This window comes from Ictidomys tridecemlineatus, chromosome X, assembly GCF_052094955.1.
Source record: "Ictidomys tridecemlineatus isolate mIctTri1 chromosome X, mIctTri1.hap1, whole genome shotgun sequence".
Taxonomy (NCBI): domain Eukaryota; kingdom Metazoa; phylum Chordata; class Mammalia; order Rodentia; family Sciuridae; genus Ictidomys; species Ictidomys tridecemlineatus.
The window spans coordinates 17,047,677-17,068,576 of NC_135493.1; the positions used below are offsets into that span (position 1 = coordinate 17,047,677).

General features: G+C 40.7%; 1 long non-coding RNA gene and 1 pseudogene across 1 annotated transcript; both read left to right on the top strand.

Annotated features, from left to right (window-relative positions):
* Positions 1-79: 79 nt before the first annotated feature.
* On the top strand, positions 80-9,083 carry LOC101976861 (adenylate kinase isoenzyme 6-like; annotated as a pseudogene).
* Positions 9,084-15,675: 6,592 nt separating this feature from the next.
* Positions 15,676-18,791, top strand: LOC144371606 (uncharacterized). The gene is made up of 2 exons (XR_013431573.1): positions 15,676-17,595; positions 17,851-18,791. It is a non-coding gene; the product is annotated as an uncharacterized LOC144371606 (long non-coding RNA).
* The last annotated feature ends 2,109 nt before the right edge of the window (positions 18,792-20,900 follow it).

The window sequence follows — 20,900 nt, forward strand, 5'->3', positions numbered from 1 at the left end:
CATAGCAAAATGGCCAAAAAGCAATAGAGAGGTACTTAATATTATTAGTAATAATAGAAATGCAGCCCTCTCTAGTGTGTTGAGCGCATGAGTCTCTGCTCTTGCAAGGTCGCTGTGGAGGACTATGTTGTTACAGAACATTCTGCTCACCAGTTAGCGCGCACAGCTGGGAATGGGCTGGGTGGCATGGCGGGGCAGGCAAGGTTGGCCTGTGCTTTGGACTGCAAGTGTTCCAGACCAGGTACTCCAGGGGTTGGAAAAACTACACTAGGCAAAGAACTTGCATCAAGATCAGGACTGAAGAGCTGGGATTGTGGCTCAGTGGTAGAGCGAGCACGGGCGGGACCCAGGTTCAATTCTCAGCACCACATAAAAATAAAGGCATTGTATTGTGTCCATCTACACCTAAAAAAATAAATAAATATAAAAAAAAGATCAGGACTGAAATACTTTAATATGGGTGATTTAGCTCAAGAAGGGCAGTTACATAATGGCTATGATGAAGAGTATGATTGCCCCATTTTAGATGAAGATAGAGTAGTTGATGAGTTAGAAAACCAAAAGAGAGAAGGTGAAACTATTGTTGATTACCATGGTTGTGATTTCTTCCCTGAATGTTGGTTTCACATAGTTTTTGTGTTGAGAACAGATAACAGTGTATTGTACAAAAGACTTGAAACAAGGGGTTATGGTGAGAAGAAATTAAAAGATAACATTCAGTGTGAGTTTTTTCAAGTTCTTTATGAAGAAGCCATAGCATTCTAAAAGAAGAAATTGTGCACCAACTGTCCAGCAATAAACCAGAAGATCTAGAAGATAATATATCCGATCCTGAAATGGATTGAGCAGTGGGTCAAAGATCATAACACTTGACTGGCCACTTTACAATCACTCTTATTGATACCTTTCTGCCCACTTCATAGGAATTGACAACATATTATTAAAATTATTATTAAATAATATTATTAAAATCACATTGCAGGCCTAGCAGGTGCATAATGTAAAGGTTTGTGCCTGGGTCTCTTTTTCTCCACATGAAAGCTAAACAATGTCAAATATAATGAATATAATATTAAAAGTATAAATTGTCATTTAATGCTTCAGTTACTAAATAATAAATATGACCAAAGGGGTTGACATTCTTTATGCTTATTATAGAAGAAAATGCAAATGATTTATTAAAATAAAAAACAAAGCATCAAAAAAGAAATGCAAATTTAAAACATAATGTGATATCACCACAGACCATCAACCTACACTTCAGTAAATAAAAATGAACACTTGAAACATACAACATAGATGAATCTCACAGATACAGAATAAATTCTATATTGTTGCACGTTTTCATTTGTAAGAAGTTACAAAACAGGTAAAAAATTTATCTTTGGTGATAGAGGTAGAAAAATTTTTACACAAATTTATTTATCTTTGGTGATACAGGTTAGAAGAGTGTTAATATAAATGTGTAATTTGAAGTTTTTAAAGAACAGACTTAAGATAATGAGAAGAAAGAACATTTACACTTGGAGGCAATTATTTATAGTTAAAATAAGTTTCTTCTACTATTTCAGTGCTTTTTTTGACTAGGTAAGAAGTTATATACTCTATATTCTTTTTGTAATTGCTCTGAAAAGTTCGCATGCATACCTAATATATAAAGTTATCAACACAAGGAAATTAGAAGAATATAATTAATAAAGAGTGTGATAATACCAAGTATGAATAAGGAAATGAGACTACATAAATTAAAAGCAAGAGTGTAAATTACAAGAAAATATTTTGCAAAATAATTGGGCAGTTCCTTTAGACTGGATTTCTCATAAGCTGATTCTGACCAAGGATTCATGTGTAAGTGATATGTAATACATGTAAAAATATAGTGACAGAGGAATGGAAAAGTAAAGCTGGGATGGTAAAAGGGCCAAAGCAAAGTGCCATTGAGGATGACTTTGCCATAATCCAATAGGGCGACTCTAGATACAACAGAAGCCACACTTCAAAGTTATCCTAATCATGGGCAAAAGAACTGGAGTGTTTATACCTATACATCCACAGAGGCTATCTAGAGGACTTTAATGCCCAGATTTGGCTCTTCATGTTTGCAGACAAGGATTTATAATCTGTGACAAAGAGCCACAGATTCTGGCCATTGGGAGAAAAAAAAACCCACAAAGGGAGATGATATACATAAAAACAGACAAAAATTCCAAGAGGATAGAACACTAATCACATCTGCTTCAGTAGGTATTAGTTGTAATATATATATATATGTGTGTGTGTGTGTGTGTGTGTGTGTGTGTGTGTGTGTGTGTGTATGTATATATATTTGGTGCTGGGGATTGAACCTAGGGCCTCATACATGATAGGTAAGCATAGCCCTGGAGCCACATCCCCAGCCCAGTTTAATATTTTTAATACCATGAAAAATAACCTGATAGCTAGGGCCTGCTCCTCTATCTCTGCTTATAATGATCTGCCCTAAGAGCTTGAATGTACTTGTTTATAATCTTTGTTGTACAATGCTTGGAGTACATTCTCTTGTTTTCAAATGTCTGTTTCTCTATCAGGCCTGGTCTGAAGGAATAGGCAGAAATATAGGCACCACTTTTAAATGATGATGAAATGATCATTTGCAAGAGGTGCATCTAACATATATTTGTACATTTAAGGACCTCAATACACATTGGTATACATAATTTTATGTATTAGATATTAATATGTTTTGTTAGGTGTGGTGGTGCACACCTGTATCCCCAGTTACTCAGGAGGCTAAGGCCAGAGGATCACTTAAGCACAAGAATTCAAGAGGCAACAAACTGAGACCTCTCTCAAAACAAAACAAAACAAAATTAAGAGATACTGACATGTTTTATTACTGGCAGAATGAATAGGGCTGACTCTGATATTATGATTATATACCTAGAAAATTCTTTGCTCTTCATCTTTATAGCCTTAGTAACAAATTGTATAGATGCCAATTCATAAATAATGGGCTCAAATGACCCAGGTAGCCTGAAGTCTCAGGGTTGCTCAGGAGTGTCCTGTTCAATGCATTCTGTTGTCTATTGACTAGCTACAACTAGAAATACAAGCAGAACATTCATTAAATTCACTTGGGGTATGATGGGATGGTTGATCAGAAAGAGACTCCATGGGGCTGGGGATGTGGCTCAAGCGGTAGCGCGCTCGCCTGGCATGCGTGTGGCCCGGGTTCGATCCTCAGCACCACATACCAACAAAGATGTTGTGTCCGCCAAGAACTAAAAAATAAATATTTTAAAAAAAAAAAAAAGAAAGAGACTCCATGCCAGGGTGATATACCGACCCAAGTAATGACATTCCAGGAAAGTGCTGAGAATGATGGTTATACTCAGGGTGTTAACCAGTTTTGGCTTCCAAGACAGGCTGTCTCTGTGTGATTCCATGAAGCTAGATAAAACTGAGTAGTGGAAGCTTTGGGAAGATTATAGACAGTCCTTCAAGTTGAAAATAAATTTCAATGTGTATGTCCTTTAACCTTAAATTTTCTACACAACCAGTCCAGAACTCCTTTAGACTAATTCCTCCTTCTTAAGAATTTTTGGTGGCTGGATGTGGTGGTGCACGCCTGTAACTCCAACAGCTCAGGAGGCTAAGGTAGGAGCATGAGAGTTCAAGGCCAACCTCAGCAACTTAGAGAGGCCCTAAGCAACTCAGTGAGATCTTGCCTTTATATAAAATGTAAAAGAGGGCTGGGGATGTGGCTCAGAGGTTAAGAAACTCTGAGTTCAATTCCTAGTACCAAATAAAATAAAATAAAATAAAGAATTCTTGGTGAATGTGGATACCAAATTTGTATATGATTGCACCTGCAATTTTGTTTAATGTCTGATCCTTTTGTTTTCTTTCCTCTTATAGACAGGCATTCTTTCTTTTTCTTTCATCATTCTATTTGGCAATTTTGTGAACTCATATTTGGACAGACATATTTCCTCTTGGGGAAAAAGGGAATACATCAGTGTTGGAGATCTCCCTGAATTTTGAAAAGATCTAAATTCAAGTTTGCTATTGTCTTCATTCCTAAAAATATCTTTTAATGCTCAGAATCTGAAAATTGATTACTAGGATTTTATGTGATAAGTTAAATATTGCTCCCTCTAGAGGGTTTATTAAAAGGCTTTTCTAAAAACCTCTACCTGTGTTATTTTCATACCTCCTCCAACTCCATGATTTGGGAACTAAGAATAGGGTAGGAAAGTGGAAATAAAAATTGTCCTCATGTGGTAAGATAGTAGAAAGGAAAAGAGGGAGAAAGTAAAATAAAGACTTCAACTTTTTGGAGACAAGAGGAGGTAGAACCAAAACAAAGGACATTTTATTGTGGGAAAAATTATTTATTGTTAGGGATATCTTATCTTTTTTAAAAAAATATTTTTAGTTGTTAATGTACCTTTATTTTATTTATATGTGGTGCTGAAGATTGAACCCAGTGCCTCACACATGGTAGGCAAGTGCTCTACCACTGAGCCACAGCCCCAGACCAGGATATCTTCTCTTTATTGAAAAGTAAAAATTTAATAATAAAAAGGTGAGGAGACATTCCCTCATGTCATTCATGAGAATGTAGTTTGAAAACAATCTCTCTGGAGCAAGATTTTTTCTTTTTCAAGAATTTTTTATACCTTTATTTATTTATTTATATGTGGTGCTAAGGATGGAACCCCATGCCTCAAACATGCCAGGCAAGTGCTCTACCACTCAGCCACAATCACAGCCCCATTTTCTTTTTTCAATTGTAGTACTGAAGGAACCCAGGCCCTTGTATATGCTAGGCCTACACTGTACCACTAAGCTATACTCCAGACATTTTTATTTGATTGTGAGACAGAGTATCCCTAAGTTGCTGAAAAAACTTAAATTTATGATGCTCAAATTTACAATCCTCCTGCTTCAACCTCCTAAGTCTTTGGGATTACAGATGTGCACAGCTGTGCTTGGTTTGGAATAACAGGTCAAAATATTTAAAGTATGTACTTTGATCTCTACACTAGTTTTGGAAATCTATCTTAAAGAACTTACAACAAATGTGTTTGCTTCTAATGTGAGTAAATATGTAGTAGTCCTCCATTCAAGGTTGCAGAACAAATGATACTGTAGTTTTTAATCCAAGGCCCAAATTAATAGGCTTACTGTATCCTTAGGAACAACATGAATTCTACACGCTCTCCTTTTGATCACTGACAATATTCTCTCAACTGCCTTAAGCCAGGGAAACAGCCAAAGAGGGCAGAAGAAAAAAATATCAGGCTCTGCTTGACACTGTGGCAAGGCTTCAGAAGTCCAGGAACTGAAGAAGGCAAGTGATAAGGACAGGGGCTCAGACAAGGAAAATAGGAGACCCATTGAAGTGAGTGAGTCAGGAGGCAGAATGGATTTGGTGACTGTTGATGGAGACCATTAAGAGGATAGGGTTGAAGAGGACTGGGTATGAGTGGGAGAAGGTGTGCAACCATCAGAAGGGGCAGAGTGGAAGCTCAGTTATAGCCCAGCAGCTGTAGACTTGGGCCAGGTAGCCTTCTGGGAACCACATTTTCCATCATCAAAAACAAGGGGACTGTCCCTGACCCTAACCCTGCACAAACACAAAGTCCAGGTACTTTTAATATGGGGTCTATGATTGACAGCTGTGGTGCTAAGATAGAGGGACCTGATAACCTTAACCATGTCCTGACTGGGGATTTGTTTTATTCTTTATTATTTGGGTGTGGCCATTTCTCCATGCCATGAAATAGTCTGGGATCACAAAAGGCTTTCAATTTTTTTTCACTTGTTTCATAGTGTATATGTGCTGGCTGATTTTTGTCCTTTCCATAGCTGGTTCCCAAAGATTTGTTACTTTTCATTTTAGGTTCATAATTGCTTAGAACTGATTGTTACAGTACCTAGGTAGTCTCCATACTCCCATGATGGAAAGCAAGTATGTCAAGAAGTATGTTCATACCTGTAGAGAGGCAGGCAGGTGATTAGACCACAGCAGAAATCCTTGGAGGAAGGATCCTTGCATGCAGAACTTCTAATAACTTAATCTCTCAGCTAACTACTTCAGGTCCCTCCAGGTTCCTAGGGGACAAACAGATGAGGCTCACTTGCAAGGGGTCCTATTGCATTCCTCACAACTAAAACGCTCAGGGTCACTCCAGGTGAACTGGGCTGCATGAAATAACCACACAAAAGACAGAGATACCTTTTTCTTGGGATCCTGTGATGGCTCCTCTGACCTTAAGGGGTCTGCAGAAAGACAGCCAGCGAGCACATGCTGAACCCTTTTATTGGGGAGACGCCATTCAAATGAGGCAAGGGGTCAGGTTTCAGAAGGCTGAGTCTAGCTTCATGATTGATGTCTACTATCAGCATGTTGACTGACATCTGGGAAGGCCACACCCAAAGGCAGAGCAAGAGAAGGGGACACAAAGTGTTTCCATGGAACATTCTATCCCAAACAGGGAAAAGGGGTAATATCACAAAGGAACAGGTGAGTGTAGTTTAACCCATGGAGCAACACACCTACATCTGAAGACACGTCTTCAAACTTCCAGGACTGGGCAATGTCCAGGTCACTAAGAGATGTAGTGATGGTCAAAGCCTCCCCGCTCCAGGATGGAAGATGCAAATCATTCAGAGTGGCTTCCCACAGGGTCCATTTGGAATCCCCTTCCTTACTCCATCTCTGCCTTGGGGCCGACTCTTTGTGCAGGGGTACACTTAGGGCCCTAGGGTTAAGTGTGGAGTAAAGCCTTTAATCAATATATTCTACCAGGAGTCCTCTGAGACTCAAGATTCTGGAACATTGAACTATCCATATTCAATCATTCCCATATTAAATTTTTCTCAATGTGTCACAAAATTTGTGTAATGTTACCATAAATATAGATACCAATTCATCATGGTCCCAACCACCAAACCAAACCAATCCAAACCAAAACCAGTTAATTGCATTTCTGTCTCCTTTTTCTTATATTTATCTTCTTTATTATTAGTCTTTGTTTCCTCATTCTTATGAGGTAAAGCTGTTTGGGGATTCAGTAGATTTCTGAAAATGAAATGAAAGAAACAAACCAAGAAAAGCAAATGCAAGGGTGAGACTGCAAAGTAATGAAAAAGAATCTCCCTTCTACGCTTAAAAATGTCATTCCTTTGTCCCTTAATGGAATCTTACTAAGGTGTACACTACTGCTTCTTGTGAACTATGACACCTCCCCCCCCCCCCTCGAGACATCTGTAGCCTAAAGGAGACATCTGTAGCATGGGATGATTGAATAGACCAAGGGAAAATTTCCCAGACAGAGCTATCTTAGCAGAAAGAAAAAAACTGCAGGGGAATTGTTGTTGAGAAGGGTAAGGGCCTGCCAACACTGCTCAAAGGATACCTAGCAGGTCCCTGGCCATTTGACCTACGTCAAATGGTAGACACAGATCATGGGGAATATGCTAGACTTACTCAATAAAATGCTTCAAAACATTTTTCAAACTGCTTCAGCAGAATCTATTGAAAACCAGAGTGAATATCAAACATGATTATCTTACACCCATCCAGAAAGGCTGTCAGCACCTTGAATTGGCCCTCATAATTAGCCTGGTTTCAATAATTTTAAGAAGCGTGTTAAATCACAAAGCTTCATTGTACTAAGCAATTTGAATTTTCTCTCTGATGTCAAGAAAACTTTGATCTGACATTCCAAATTACAAATTAATGATGTTACTATTCCTGGGAATAAAAAATATGACAGACATAATGTAGATAATGTACCTCTAGTTCCATGTACATCCTATGAATCAAAAATGAATGGCAAGGGCTGGGGTTGTGGCTCAGAGGCAGAATGCTCGCCTAGCATGTGTGAAGCACTGGGTTTGATCCTCAGCACCACATAAGTAAAATAAAGACATTGTGTCCATCTATAACTAAAAAATAAATAAATAGTTTTTAAAAATGAATGGCAAAATTTTACCTGTTCAAATGAACAGTATGAATAACTTTAAAAAACACTCTTGTGATTTATTCCTCATTTGTATGTTCTGGAAAAATCAAACATTAGAAATAAGGAAGAGAATTGATTGTTATACTGCAAGCCCACCTTAGGATTATCTGACACTATTTGGACATTTAACTTTTCCCAGTGATATTTGAGGTAGCAAAGCCTCTTTAATATAATAGATTTAAGAGATAAGCATACTTTACAGAGAGATGTAAAGTACTATGTTTCTTTCTTTTTCTAACTATTAGGGAAAATTGTAATTGTATAGCCCTACCGGTCATCAATCAAACATGTTTGTATCTGAATTAATAAACACAGTTCTGATTCCTTATTCCACTACATACACAAGCAAAGAAATACAAATTTAAATGCTTTTATTGAAGACTTTTATGTCATTCTTCTGGTTCCCTGAAAAATGGGTTAAATAAAAGTCTGACAAGTGTCCACCAACAAATGTGTGGGATTTGTGATTTTAATAACTAGATGCTGTGCTGTCAGGTTGCTTTTGGGAAACAAGAAAAACATTCTTACAAAGCATCTATATGATTTACCTATACCTTTTGTTTTACCAAAATAATCATTTCTTAAGGGGCATGTAAATGCTGGTTTTAAAGATTTATCATCTGGGATTGGGCTGGAGATATGGCTCAAGTGGTGACATGCTCTCCTAGCATGCGTGTGGCACTGGGTTCGATTCTCAGCACCACAGAGAAACAAAATAAAGATATTGTATTCACCTAAAACTAAAAAATAAATATTAAAAAAAAGACTTATCATCTGGGATTGGAGGCTGCAAGTAAGGTGTTCATTCCCAGGACCACCACAAGACTATCTTCTGTTTTATAATGGCAAGAATCAAGAAGAAATAGGCTCCATTAACAGGACCAGACAGGGAAAGGGGACATTCTCATTACGACTCAATTTCTTTTTAAATAGTGTCTGACATTTATTGAAAGTAAGGAAAAGAGACTTTTGTACAGGTAGTGTAGAAGAGCTGGAAAGAGTACACGGGTTACTGTGTTGAACAAAAGGCACACACATCAGAGAGACAGTTGCACATTCAGAAGAAAACTGGATTCTGGGGGAAACTAAGTGGTCCACAGGAGAAAATGAGAGACTCCATTTGGCTGCCAGGAACACAAGAGGTCTCTGGGAGGAGGGAGGGAATGGGATGTGCTGAAGATGAAAGGCTGGCTGGCCCCTTCTGGGGAGGGGGCGGTGGCAGCCAGCTGTGTGAATCAATGTCCACGGGCTGTGGCCAGCTCAGGTACCTCCAAGGAGAGTCCAGATCACTAGGAGCGGCAGTCTGTCGGTGGGTGTGGTGGAAGGCCATGGCAGCGCAGCGCAGCACAGGCGTGTGGGCAGAGCGCGATGCAGTCCGGTGGTCTGGCAGGGGTGGTGGGCAGCGGCCGGCTGTGGGTGGTGTGTCCAGTGTGTAACGGGGCCCAGCCTGCGTGCGGCTGGAGCACAGGACAGCGTCCGAATGGGCACGGGAGGGGCTGGGCTGGCAGCGCAGGGCGGGGGCCCGCTCCAGAGCGAGGCCCTGTGGCGGCAGCTGCGGGAGCCTGGAGCGCTATTCCTGGAACAAAGGCAAGCACTACGCGGGAGGGGACAGCAGCGCAGGGAGACCGCGGTGACGCGAGCGAGCGAGCTAGCTAGCGAGTGGGGAGGGAGGCGCGGCGGGAGGGCGCCTGGCTCAGCTGACCCTCCCCAGAGCACCGGCCATAGGCCCGAGGGTCTGCAGGCCTAGAAGTCCTCGTCCTCCTCCCATCCAAAGACCCGCTTCATCTCGGCCAGGAAGCCCCGGTAATCATGGAGCAGGGGGCTGTCCTTCTTGATGTAGGGGATCACCCACTCCAGGGCCGGGCCCGTGAGGCGGGTGATGAGGAACGTCACCTTCAGGGCGTCGCTGGAGAAGGTCTTGTCGTCCACGAACATGTAGGAGCCGGTCTGCACGATGAACTCGGGGAGCCGGTCGGTATCGCCGTCAAACGTCTCGGGAAAGGGAATCGGGTTCCTCCACCGACGCGCCGCGGGCCGGATGGGCCAGGCCAGGAAGGCCTTCATCAGCTGCACCCGACCGTCCATCGCGCCGCTGTCAGTCGGCTGGGCTCCGCTGCGTTTGCAGGGCTGCGGGGCTGTCAGCGCCGAGGCGTCGCCGGAAGTGTGTGTCTGCGGAGGCGGGCCCGGGCCGGGGTGGGGGCGACCGTGGGCGGAGCCATGGCCAGGGTCCCTGCGCCTGCGCGGGCTTCACTCAGAAGCCTCGGTGGTCGCTAGTGCGCAGGCGTGTCTCTGGGTGCTCTGGGGCGGGATGGGGCGGGGGCGGGTATGAGGTCCTCAAGAAGGAGGGGTTGGAATCAGAGGGGCGAGGATGGGGTTTCTTATTGTGGGACCTGGGTGAGCAACCGGGAGCAGGGTGGGAGCCTAGGACACCTGGCACTGTTTGGTGAGGGAGGAGCCCCCTGCCTTTGGTGATCTGAAGGGTCCATGTCCTGCAACCTGAGGAGGCTTCCCGCCCGTACAGCTCCCTATCCCTCATTCATCAGCTTTGGGGTATTCTTTTGTTATTTTTGGCTCTAGATCCCCATTGAGTGATGCTCAGTGCACTTTTTTTCCTGCTTCTTTGTTCATCTTTCAGCGTGAGAAGCATTATCTCCCTGGCTGCAGATGTGGTTTCTTTGCAGCATTAATTAGGAATGACCCAAATATTAGTTAATATAATAAGCATCAGCTTATTCAAAGAACAGGTAGTGAACAGTTTATGTAAGGAATGTTAGTGTTAAGAAATATTTTAATTACAATATTAACGTTTTCTTAGTGATTCACGTGGCTTATTATTATTAATTTGCTTAGGGTATAATCCTGCAACAAAGTATGACGGAACAGGGTACATGTTATTACTTCGACATCTGCTTTTTTTTTTTTTTACTTCAAGTTTTATACTCTATTATATTCTATAGTAGTCAGTAGTTGTTTGTTTGGGTTTTTTTTTGTTGTTGTTGTTGTTGTTGTTTTGGTACCAGGGATTGAACTCAGGGACACTCAACCACCAAGCCACATCCCCAGTGATATTTTGTATTTTACTTAGAGACAGGGACCTACTGAGTTGCTTAGTGCCTCACTTTTACTGAGGCTGGCTTTGAACTTGCAGTCCTCCTGCCTCAGCCTCCTGAGCTGCTGGGATCACAGGCGTGCACCACCATGTCTGGCCAGTAGTCAGTGGTTTTTTAATATTAAAAAAAGTGAGCAAAACTCCTCTAAAAATTCAACAGTCCCAGATGCAAGGGTGAAAGCCTGTAATCCACCTAATCTGAATCTGATACAGGAGGATCACAAGTTCAAGGCTGACCTGGGCAATTTAGAGAGAACCTGTCTCAAAATAAAATAAAAAAAGGTTAATAGTGATATAGCTCAGTGATGAAGTGCTTGCCTACTATGCCGGATGCCCTGGTATGCATACCCTACCACCACAACACACACATGTACACACACCACAGATTTAAAAACAATTTCCCCAAGAGGATGGTTATAGTAAATTTCCAGAAAAAAAATTTTTCATTCTGAACCCCACAAAGGACTTGAAAAGCTGATTCTAGTCTAAAGGCCTACAGGCTCAAGTTTCAGTTCAAGTCCATTTGAAAGAAAAATCTGATGTTTCAGCTCAAGGCTTTCAGGCATTTGAAAATTCCCTCTTACACACTTGAGGATCAGGCTTTTGTTCTATTCAAACCTTCAATACATCGGATTCTGTCTGTCCACATTAGGGAGCACAATCCATTGTTCTCAGTATACCAATTTAAATTATAATTTCATCCAAAACACCCCCACAGACAAACCCAGAATAATGTTTGATCAAATGTCCGGGCACCCTCTGATCCAGTGAATTTGAAACATAAAATTAACCATTACAATAATCACAAGATCTTACTTATTCTCTGGTAGGTTTTAAAATTTAAAGAAATTATTTGGTATCCAGTTTTAATAAGATTTTGGGGAAATGAGCATTCTCTTCGATTTGTAAAGAGAGTTTAAAATGGTCACGGGTTTGTGGAGTACATTTTGGTTATGAATTTCAAAACCATATAAATATCTAATATTTTTTGTCTCAGAAAATCTGTTTCTAGCAGATTGTACTCTAGATGAAAAACCGCATGGCCCCACATGCTAAGCATCCCAGGTTCAGTGTACATATTTCATTACAACATCCTGGTGTCAGTGCTATCACCTTGCTGGTTCCCACACCCGTTCCTCCTAAATGTAAAGGAATTCTGTGGCTCATTTATCTGTTTGCTCAGAGATACACATCCTACCATATTGATAAAAAAAGAAAATTCCCTACTATGGTCTGAGTGGGTCCCCCAAAATTAACATATTGGAGCTTATGGCTCATGTCACAGGACAGAAGTGTAGCAGTGTGCCCATTTCCTGTAGTGGATGAGTCTTATCATGGTCCTCATCACTCAAAGCATTTGGCGTGACATACTGGGAAAGAATGGAAGCAAAGGAAGCAAAGGTGGGTTTTGGGGTCACTGGAAGGTGTGGATGGAGAAAGTGCTAAGGAGATCAAAGATGTAGGGAGAAGGGGAAGGAAGCCTTGGGATGACTTATGGGAATCAGCTCTCTTACTGGGGACCAACATCATAGTAATTAATGAATCATCTAGTCAGGTCCTTTATCTATTGATATATTGGGGATTGTCTTAGTTCATTTTCTGTTGTTATAATGAAATACCTTAAACTAGGTGATTTATAAAGAATAGAGGTTTAGGGGCTGGGGTTGTGGCTCAGTGGTAAAGTGCTTGCCTGGCATGTGCAGGACCCTGGGTTTGATCCTCAGCACCACATAAAAATAAATAAGTGAAATAAAGGTATTGTGTGCAACTACAACTAAAAAATAAATATTAAAAAAGAATAGAGATTTATTTTCGTTCATGTTTCTGGAAGTTAAAAAGTCCAAGACTAGGTGGTAGTATCTGGTGAGGGCCTCATTCTGCACTCTAGCATGGGGGGAAAGCAGTAAGACAAGCAGACATGTACAGAAGACAAAAAAGGGGGCTGTGCCTGGTGTGGTGGCACACACCTGTAATCCCAGAGACTTGGGAGGCTGAGGCAGGAGGATTACAAGTTTAAGGTCAGTCTCAGAAACTTCACAAGGCCCTCAAAAACTTAGCAAGAACCTGCCTCCAAATAAATGAAATAAAAAGGACTGGGGACATAGCTCAATGGTAAAGGCCCTTGGGTTTAATCCTCAGCACCAAAGGTTTTTTTGGGGAGATCCTCTCAGAACATGTAGGGAATTTTCTTTTTTTTTTAATCAAATGGTAGGATGTGCATCTCTGAGCAAACATATAAATGAGCCACAGAATGCCTTTACATTTAGGAGGAACAGGTGTGGGGACCAGCAAGCTGATAGCACAAGCACCAGGATGCTGTAATTCTGGTTTTGCCTACAAACACACACACACACACACACACACACACACACACACACACACACACACACACACACCCTGCTGGGGCCTAGCTTCTGCAGCCCTGACTCCTTTGTATCTCCCTTATCGCTGCCAACCAGCAAGCACACCTTCACATATCAGTCTTTCTTGGAGATATGGACTGGTTCCCTCCTCAGCCCATTCTCTGTCCTCAGGAGATCTCAGCTACTCCAATGACTCCAAACCTTGAGAGCTATAGCTTGGGTCGTGCAAAGCCTTGAAAGTGGGGCTACCAGAAGCCTTGAAGTCCTAATTCCTGGCCCAGTGTGTCTGGAAGATGGAAAATTAAGTCAGAGAAAATTGTTCTAGAGTGCTAAGATTTTTGTTTGATTTCATATGCTCACAAGTAGAGACAAATTTCCCTCCAGATGAATCATACATGTGAGTCTTACTCATATCTGACTGATTGATTGATTGATTTGCAGTACTCCCCAGTACTTCCCAATACTGCAAATAAACCAAGGGGCCAAGGGGTGTTCTATTACTGAGCCACATCCCTAGCCCTTTTTATACACATTTTTAATTTAATTTAATTTTTTGTACTAGGAATTAAACCCAGGGACTCTGCCTCTGAAATACATCCCCAACCTCTTTTATTTTTGAGACAGGATCTCTCTAAGCTGCTGAAGCTGGCTTTGAACTTGTGATCCTCCCGCCTCAGCTCACATTACAGGTATGCTCATCTGGCTTCACATTTGATTTAGATAAGACTCTGGACTTTATACTTTTGAGTTGGTGCTGGGACAAGTTAAGATTTGCCAGAATGGGGTGCTATTGATATTGAATGAGTTCATTTTTCATGTGAGAAGGACATAAATTGGGGGGGGGTTCAGGGACACATGCTATGATTTGAATACTGGTATTGCTCCAAAATTCCTGTCAGAATCCTCAATGTAATAATATGAAGGAGTGGGGCATTTGGGAGATGATTAGGTCTTTCTTCATGAGTGGGATTAGTGCCCTTATAGGACAATGTGTTAGCTTTAATTGCTAAGACAAAATACCTAAGATAAATCAACTTACAAGGAGGAGAGATTTCTTTTGGCTCATATTTTCAGAGGTTTCAGTCCATGTTTGGATGACTGCATTGCTTTTGGCTCTATGGCAAAGCAGAGCATCATGGCAGGGAGCTTGTGGTGAAGCAAATCTGCTCACCTCATGGCAGTCAGAAAGTAAGGAGTCAGGGTCGCAATATCACCTTCAAGGACATAACCCCAAAGATCTAACTTTCTTCTATTAGGCTCTACTTCCCAAAGGTGCCACCGCATGACCTTTAGGGAACATTTAAGATCTAAATCATAGAAGATAGGTGTGAAGGAACCTCTTTTTCCCTTTCTACCATGTGAGGATACACAGGCAGTGGCATCAATAAGGAATAGGCCCTCACTAGACACTAGACACTAAATCTGATGGGACCTTCATCTTGGACTTCTCAGTCTCCAGACTTTGAGCAATGAATTTCTTTTTTAGAGAGTTTTTTTGTCGTTGTTTGTTTGTTTTTGTGTGTGTGTGTGTGTGTGTGTGTGGTGCTGGGGATCGAACCCAGGGCCTTGTGCATACAAGACAAGCACTCTATCAACTGAGCTATAGCCCCAGCCCAAGCAATGAATTTCTGTTGTTTATAAATTGTGCAGTCTGGGGCATTATTTTTTTATTAGCAACCTGAATGGACTGAATACCTTCAACTGAAAAACAAAAAAGCTCTGAAAGATAAACAGCTGGTAAGAAGAAGAGCTGCAACTTTAATTCAAGCAACATGCCTCAAGCCCAGATTCTTAAACTTCTATCTAGAATGCTTAATAGAGAACACAAATCGATCATTTTTCTAGACAGGCCATGGATGTGAGATAAACTATGGATATAACAAGAGTGACTTGTGACGATAGATAATAGAAACATAGGTGAACTATGATGTAGGATATGGGCAATGGTCAGGCATTGAGAGGATCCAGCCATTTGTCCATCTGCAAAGGTCAGTCAGAGGGATGAGCATCAGCAACAAGTATGGATTGAATTGGGAGTTCCTGGAAATGGGATTCATTGCAACCATCCTAGTCATCTTCTTCTTCTTCTTCCCTCCCCATGCTACTTAAGTTCTTTTTTTTTTTTTGAGAGAGAGAGAGGGGGGGGGAGAGGGAGAGGGAGGGAGGGAGAGAGATAATATTTATTTTTTAGTTTTTCGGCAGACACAACGTCTTTGTTTGTATGTGGTGCTGAGGATCGAACCCGGGCCGCACGCATGCCAGGCGAGTGCGCTACCGCTTGAGCCACATACCCAGCTCTACTTAAGTTCTTAGATTCATTACTTCAATGATTGCTGGACAAAGCCTATAACAACTCCCCTGCCCTTTTGGATCTTTATCAAGGTATTATCACAAAAACCTAACTCTGGAAAAACCCACTTTTAATCAGTTTATAAAGGAGCAGCCAGATTCTAGTGGATAAACCCTCCTCCATGGACAATACCTGTGAGATATATATACATATATATACACACACATACACACACATACATACATACATACAAATACATACACGTACATACATACACATACACATATATACATACATATATACATATACATACATACACACACACTCATACATACACATACCATTATGTTTTGATATACTTACTTATGCATTGTGGGATGGTTAAATCAAGCTTATTAAAAATATCCATTGCCTCATATCTTATCCTTTTTTATGCAATAGATCTCAAAAATGAATTCCTAGCCAGGTACGGTGTCGCATGCCTGTAATCCCAGGAGGTTGGGAGGCTGAGGCAGGGGGATCGAAAGTTCAAAGCCAGCCTCAGTAATGGTGAGGCACTAAGCAACTCAGTGAGATCCTGTTTCTAAATAAAATACAAAGTAGGGCTGGGGATGTGGCTCAGTGGTTGAGTGCCCCCGAGTTCAATCCCCAGAACTCTCCCCAAACAAAACAAAACAAAACAAAAAATGCTGAATTCCTCCTAAGTGAAATTTTGTACAATTGATTATCATCTCCCCATTCCATCCCCTCTGCTTCTCATCTGTTCCAAACTAAGATTTAGGAAGCTAAGACATTAGATGTAGACAGTTGGATTCAGAAATTGAGTGCAGCTGCAAAAATCACTCCACAGATGGCCTTCTGAAAAAAATATCTGTGTTCCCTTGTGTTCTTGAATACTCGTGATGCTTGATGATCTTTGCTGCTCATCCGAAGCTCTGCTATCATTCATCCTAAAACAGAATAAATTGCTCCTGTTGGGGTTGGGGAAGGGAACATGAAATCAGGGATGGCCTCAGAGAGCAGGTGGCTTGTGACTAAGCCACTGAGGTGATAGGGACAAGTCCTAAGTTTGAGCCATGGGGTCAGGGTGGGGGGTTGTTGTTGGTGCTGGTGCAAGATCTTCACAGACAGAAAGGGAGGAAAGGACATGGAAATCCAGAACAGAGTAGTGTTGAGAGCCACAGCCAAAGGGGCCCCAGCAAACTTCCAGCTGCCAGCTGATGATTGGCTCATAGCTGCCCTAGCAAACTTCTAGCTGCCAAGTGATTGGCTCCTCTGCGGTGATGCTCATTGGGCTGTTTCCCTGCCCTTTCAGACCATGGAGCTGCTCATTGGGGGACTTTTTTGGCTCCGCCCACACAACCCAGCCAATCGGCCTCAAGAGCAGGAGGAGTGGGGGAGGTTGAGAGGCTCCTGGCAAGCTGGTGGTGGCAGTTGGGCTCTGAGGGTTTTTCCTGAGGAGCTGTGTGGTATGGTGTGTGTGTTCTAAAAATAAAGTTCGTTTCTTTTGACAAGTGGCTCCTGAATTGTGCCTAGCCAGACTGCGGCAGAGTAGTAGAGAGTTGTTTGAATTATTTGCTGGGACCAATCCTGGGAGGCTGCTATGAGTTAACTTGTTGGATCCCCCTGTCTTTCCCACAGTTATGGCAACCTCAATTGGTTTCCCAACATTCCAAGAGCAAGTCTTGGGTCCACCACACCGTGCCTCACCCAGGGTTATCTGATTCCAGAGATCATATCATTTTCAGGCATCCCAGCTCTGATGTCTATCCATGTGCCCACCTAATAGCAAAGAAAAACTCCCATCTACCAGTAAAGGTGAGAGGAATAAATATAGAAGGCTTCCTGGAGGAGGGTATGACTGAACTAGGTCTGGATAAATTGGGTGAGCCAGATTTAAAAAATCAGAAATGTTAGGAAGCAGAAATTAAGGTAAGGCAAAGGCAGATATGGGCATTGAGGTATGGCATAGGGAATAACAAGCAATTACAGTATGAACTGGACCTTGAGGTATGGGCAGTTTCCTCCTGTAAACGTGGAGAGAGTGGACAGTTTCCCTGTCTATCATCTCAGATACTCCAATGATGTTGTTTAAAGGCGGGGCCATAAACTGGCAAAGAAGACCTACAACGTGACCATTAATGGATAGTTTGTACAACTGGGCTTCTATAAGCAGTTACCCACCCAGATGTGGGAACTGGGTGGCTGCCTACAGTGATCACATAAGTGTAAGTTTAATAATTTTTTTTCTTAATTGGTGGTTTGTGTTGTGATTCTGATCCACTTGAGTATATGATTTGTCCTAATGTCTTACCAGATGTGATGGTAACAGACGTGTCCTATGAGCTTCTGGATAAATAACAGTGAAAGCTATGCTGGCCTCAGTGTTATACTTTATATACCAACATGGTGAGTTTTTCAGATGATTTTATTTGTTTAAATAAAACACCACCCCAGCCCCATTCATGATCATTGGGTTTTGTGTGGTTTTGAACTTGAAAATGAGAAACAGCTGATGTGAATGGCTGAGCTGGTGTCCGTCTAACATGGCAGTAGCATTTGGCTGCTAGAGAACTAATTTTCCTTTTATTTTACAGAGTGGTTGAATAGATATTGCTGAGATGTTTTTATTTTAATCTTGGTCTTGGCCATGTCCATGAGATATCATATCAGATATTTGTGACCAGTAAAGGAGGAAAGTAACATGCCAAGAAATCTGGTGTGGGATTAGGACAGCTTGTGGCAGCTGCCCTTGCAGCCAGTTTTGCATTTCATTTAGCACCATGTTTATATGCTTAATATATTTTTTTTGGTTAAAGTTTAGAATTGATCTTTTTCATATGTTGTTGTTATCTTTAAAAAATGTTTCCTGATAATTTCACCATGAAAATATGCAAATTACAAATGTCTTCTTTGATATAATGAGAGCAACTATGAACAGAGCAGGAGGAAGAGCAGGAAGAAAAGATTAACATTAAACAGAGACATGAGATTGGAGGGAAAGGGAGAGAAAAGGGAAATTGCATGGAAATGAAGGGAGACCCTCATTGCTATACAAAATTACATATAAGAGGTTGTGAGGGGAATGGGAAAATAAACAAGGAGAGAAATGAATTACAGTAGATGGGGTAGAGAGAGAAGATGGGAGGGGAGGGGAGGGGGATAGTAGAGAATAGGAAAGGTAGCAGAATACAACAGTTACTAATAGGGCATTATGTAAAAATGTGGATGTGAAACCGATGTGATTCTGCAATCTGTATTTGGGGTAAAAATGGGAGTTCATAACCCACTTGAATCTAATGTATGAAATACGATATGTCAAGAGCTTTGTAATGTTGTGAACAACCAATAAAAAAAAAATTTTAAAAAAAACAAAAAAAAAAAGAAAATAAGCAAATTAATGTTCATCTTGTTCACTAACCATCAGGAATCATCTGGTAGTGGTCATTGAACTCTAGTTTTAAAATTTTTTCCTATAATTTACTTGTGTATTTAGTATCATTTGTATTCAACAAAAGTGCTCCTTAAAAGTCTGGTGTTGGGCTGGGGTTGTGTAGTGAGCTCAGTAGTAGAGCGCTTGCCTAGCAAATGTGAGGCACTGGGTTCAATACTCAGCACCACATAAAATAAATAAATAAAATAAAGGTATTGGGTCCATCTACAACTAAAAAAAATTTAAAAGTCTGGTGTTATTTACACTTTATGAATATGAAACGTAGTGGGTTGCTTGGCAAGAACTTGTAGGTTTAAGATCCTACAGGGAATGGAGTTCCCAGATTTCCTGTTTCTTATGTTATTTTCTAATAGAATGGTATGGGATTTTTTTCATGACATGGCAATCACTTGAATTTGTTTAATTTTGATTTGACCTTGTTCTTTAAATATTCATTAAACAAAAATGTTTTCAGTGTGTATATTCTGAAATGAATATTCTGGATGGGCACTTAAAGTCTTACAATCACCGTGGATGCCCTTACTGCTTTTTCACTCCCAAAATTGAACCCAATTTGGTGTTTAATTTTACATGTTCATCCTCATTGTATTTGATTATGTTCTGGTCCTGGGTCTCCTATAATGCCTTTGAATATTTTTGTGTAAATTTCAATTTATAGAGAGAAAATTAATGTTTGTTAGTGTTAGTCATCTTTCCATCACTGTGACAAAATACCTGAGGAAAAAAAATTTAAAGCAGGAAAGATTTATCTTGGCTTACAATTTCAGAGGTTTTAGTCTATATTCACTTGATACTTTTGTTTCTGGGTTTGTGGTGAGGTAAAATATCATGACAGGTGTAGTTGCTCACCTCATAGTTGCCAGGAAGGAGAGAAACAGAGGAAGGAGTCAGAGAACTAGATATACCCTTGTAGTACACGCCCCAGTGGTCTGCTTCCTCCAACTAGGCCCCACCTCCTATACTTTCCATCACCTCACAATATTCCATTCAAATATGAACCCATCAGTTGATTAATCCATGGATAAGTTAAGAACCTTCATGATCCAATTATTTCCCAAAAGTCTCACTTCTGAATATTGTTGCTTTGGGGACCAAGCCTTCAATCCATGAGCATTTAGGGGACATTCCAGATCCAAACCTTAACACCATTTGAGTGTTTTTTTTCCACATTATAATTTCTTGTGTGAATTAGTTTTCTTTTAAAAAATTCTGGTGTTGCCCCTGCTCCATAAACATCCTTTTGAAAGCACATGTTTTGGGATAATTTTGATTTGTTTAATCCTTAGTACTCCCCCAAAATAGATAAATAATGTGGTAATGCACATGTTAATTGTTTAGTTTTAAGCAATGTATAATGAAAAATACTTGTGAACATTGTATTGTATTGTATTGTGTAAAATTTAATCTGACAATTTAAATAAATAAATTGACAACATAAAAATAAAAAAACTTAAAGCTATTGTTTTCATTGGCTTTGTGCCTCTTGTTTTAATGACAGTTACTGGTCTCAAGTTGTCAGCTAGCCTAAACTTTCATTTTTATATTACCATTAAATTGTTTCAATATCATTATACGTATTGAAGTTTTAGTCTTTGTATCTTATTTTGTAAATCTACCAAAATTGAAGAACTTTTTTTTTTGGTATCTTCAATGTAAAATTGCATACATT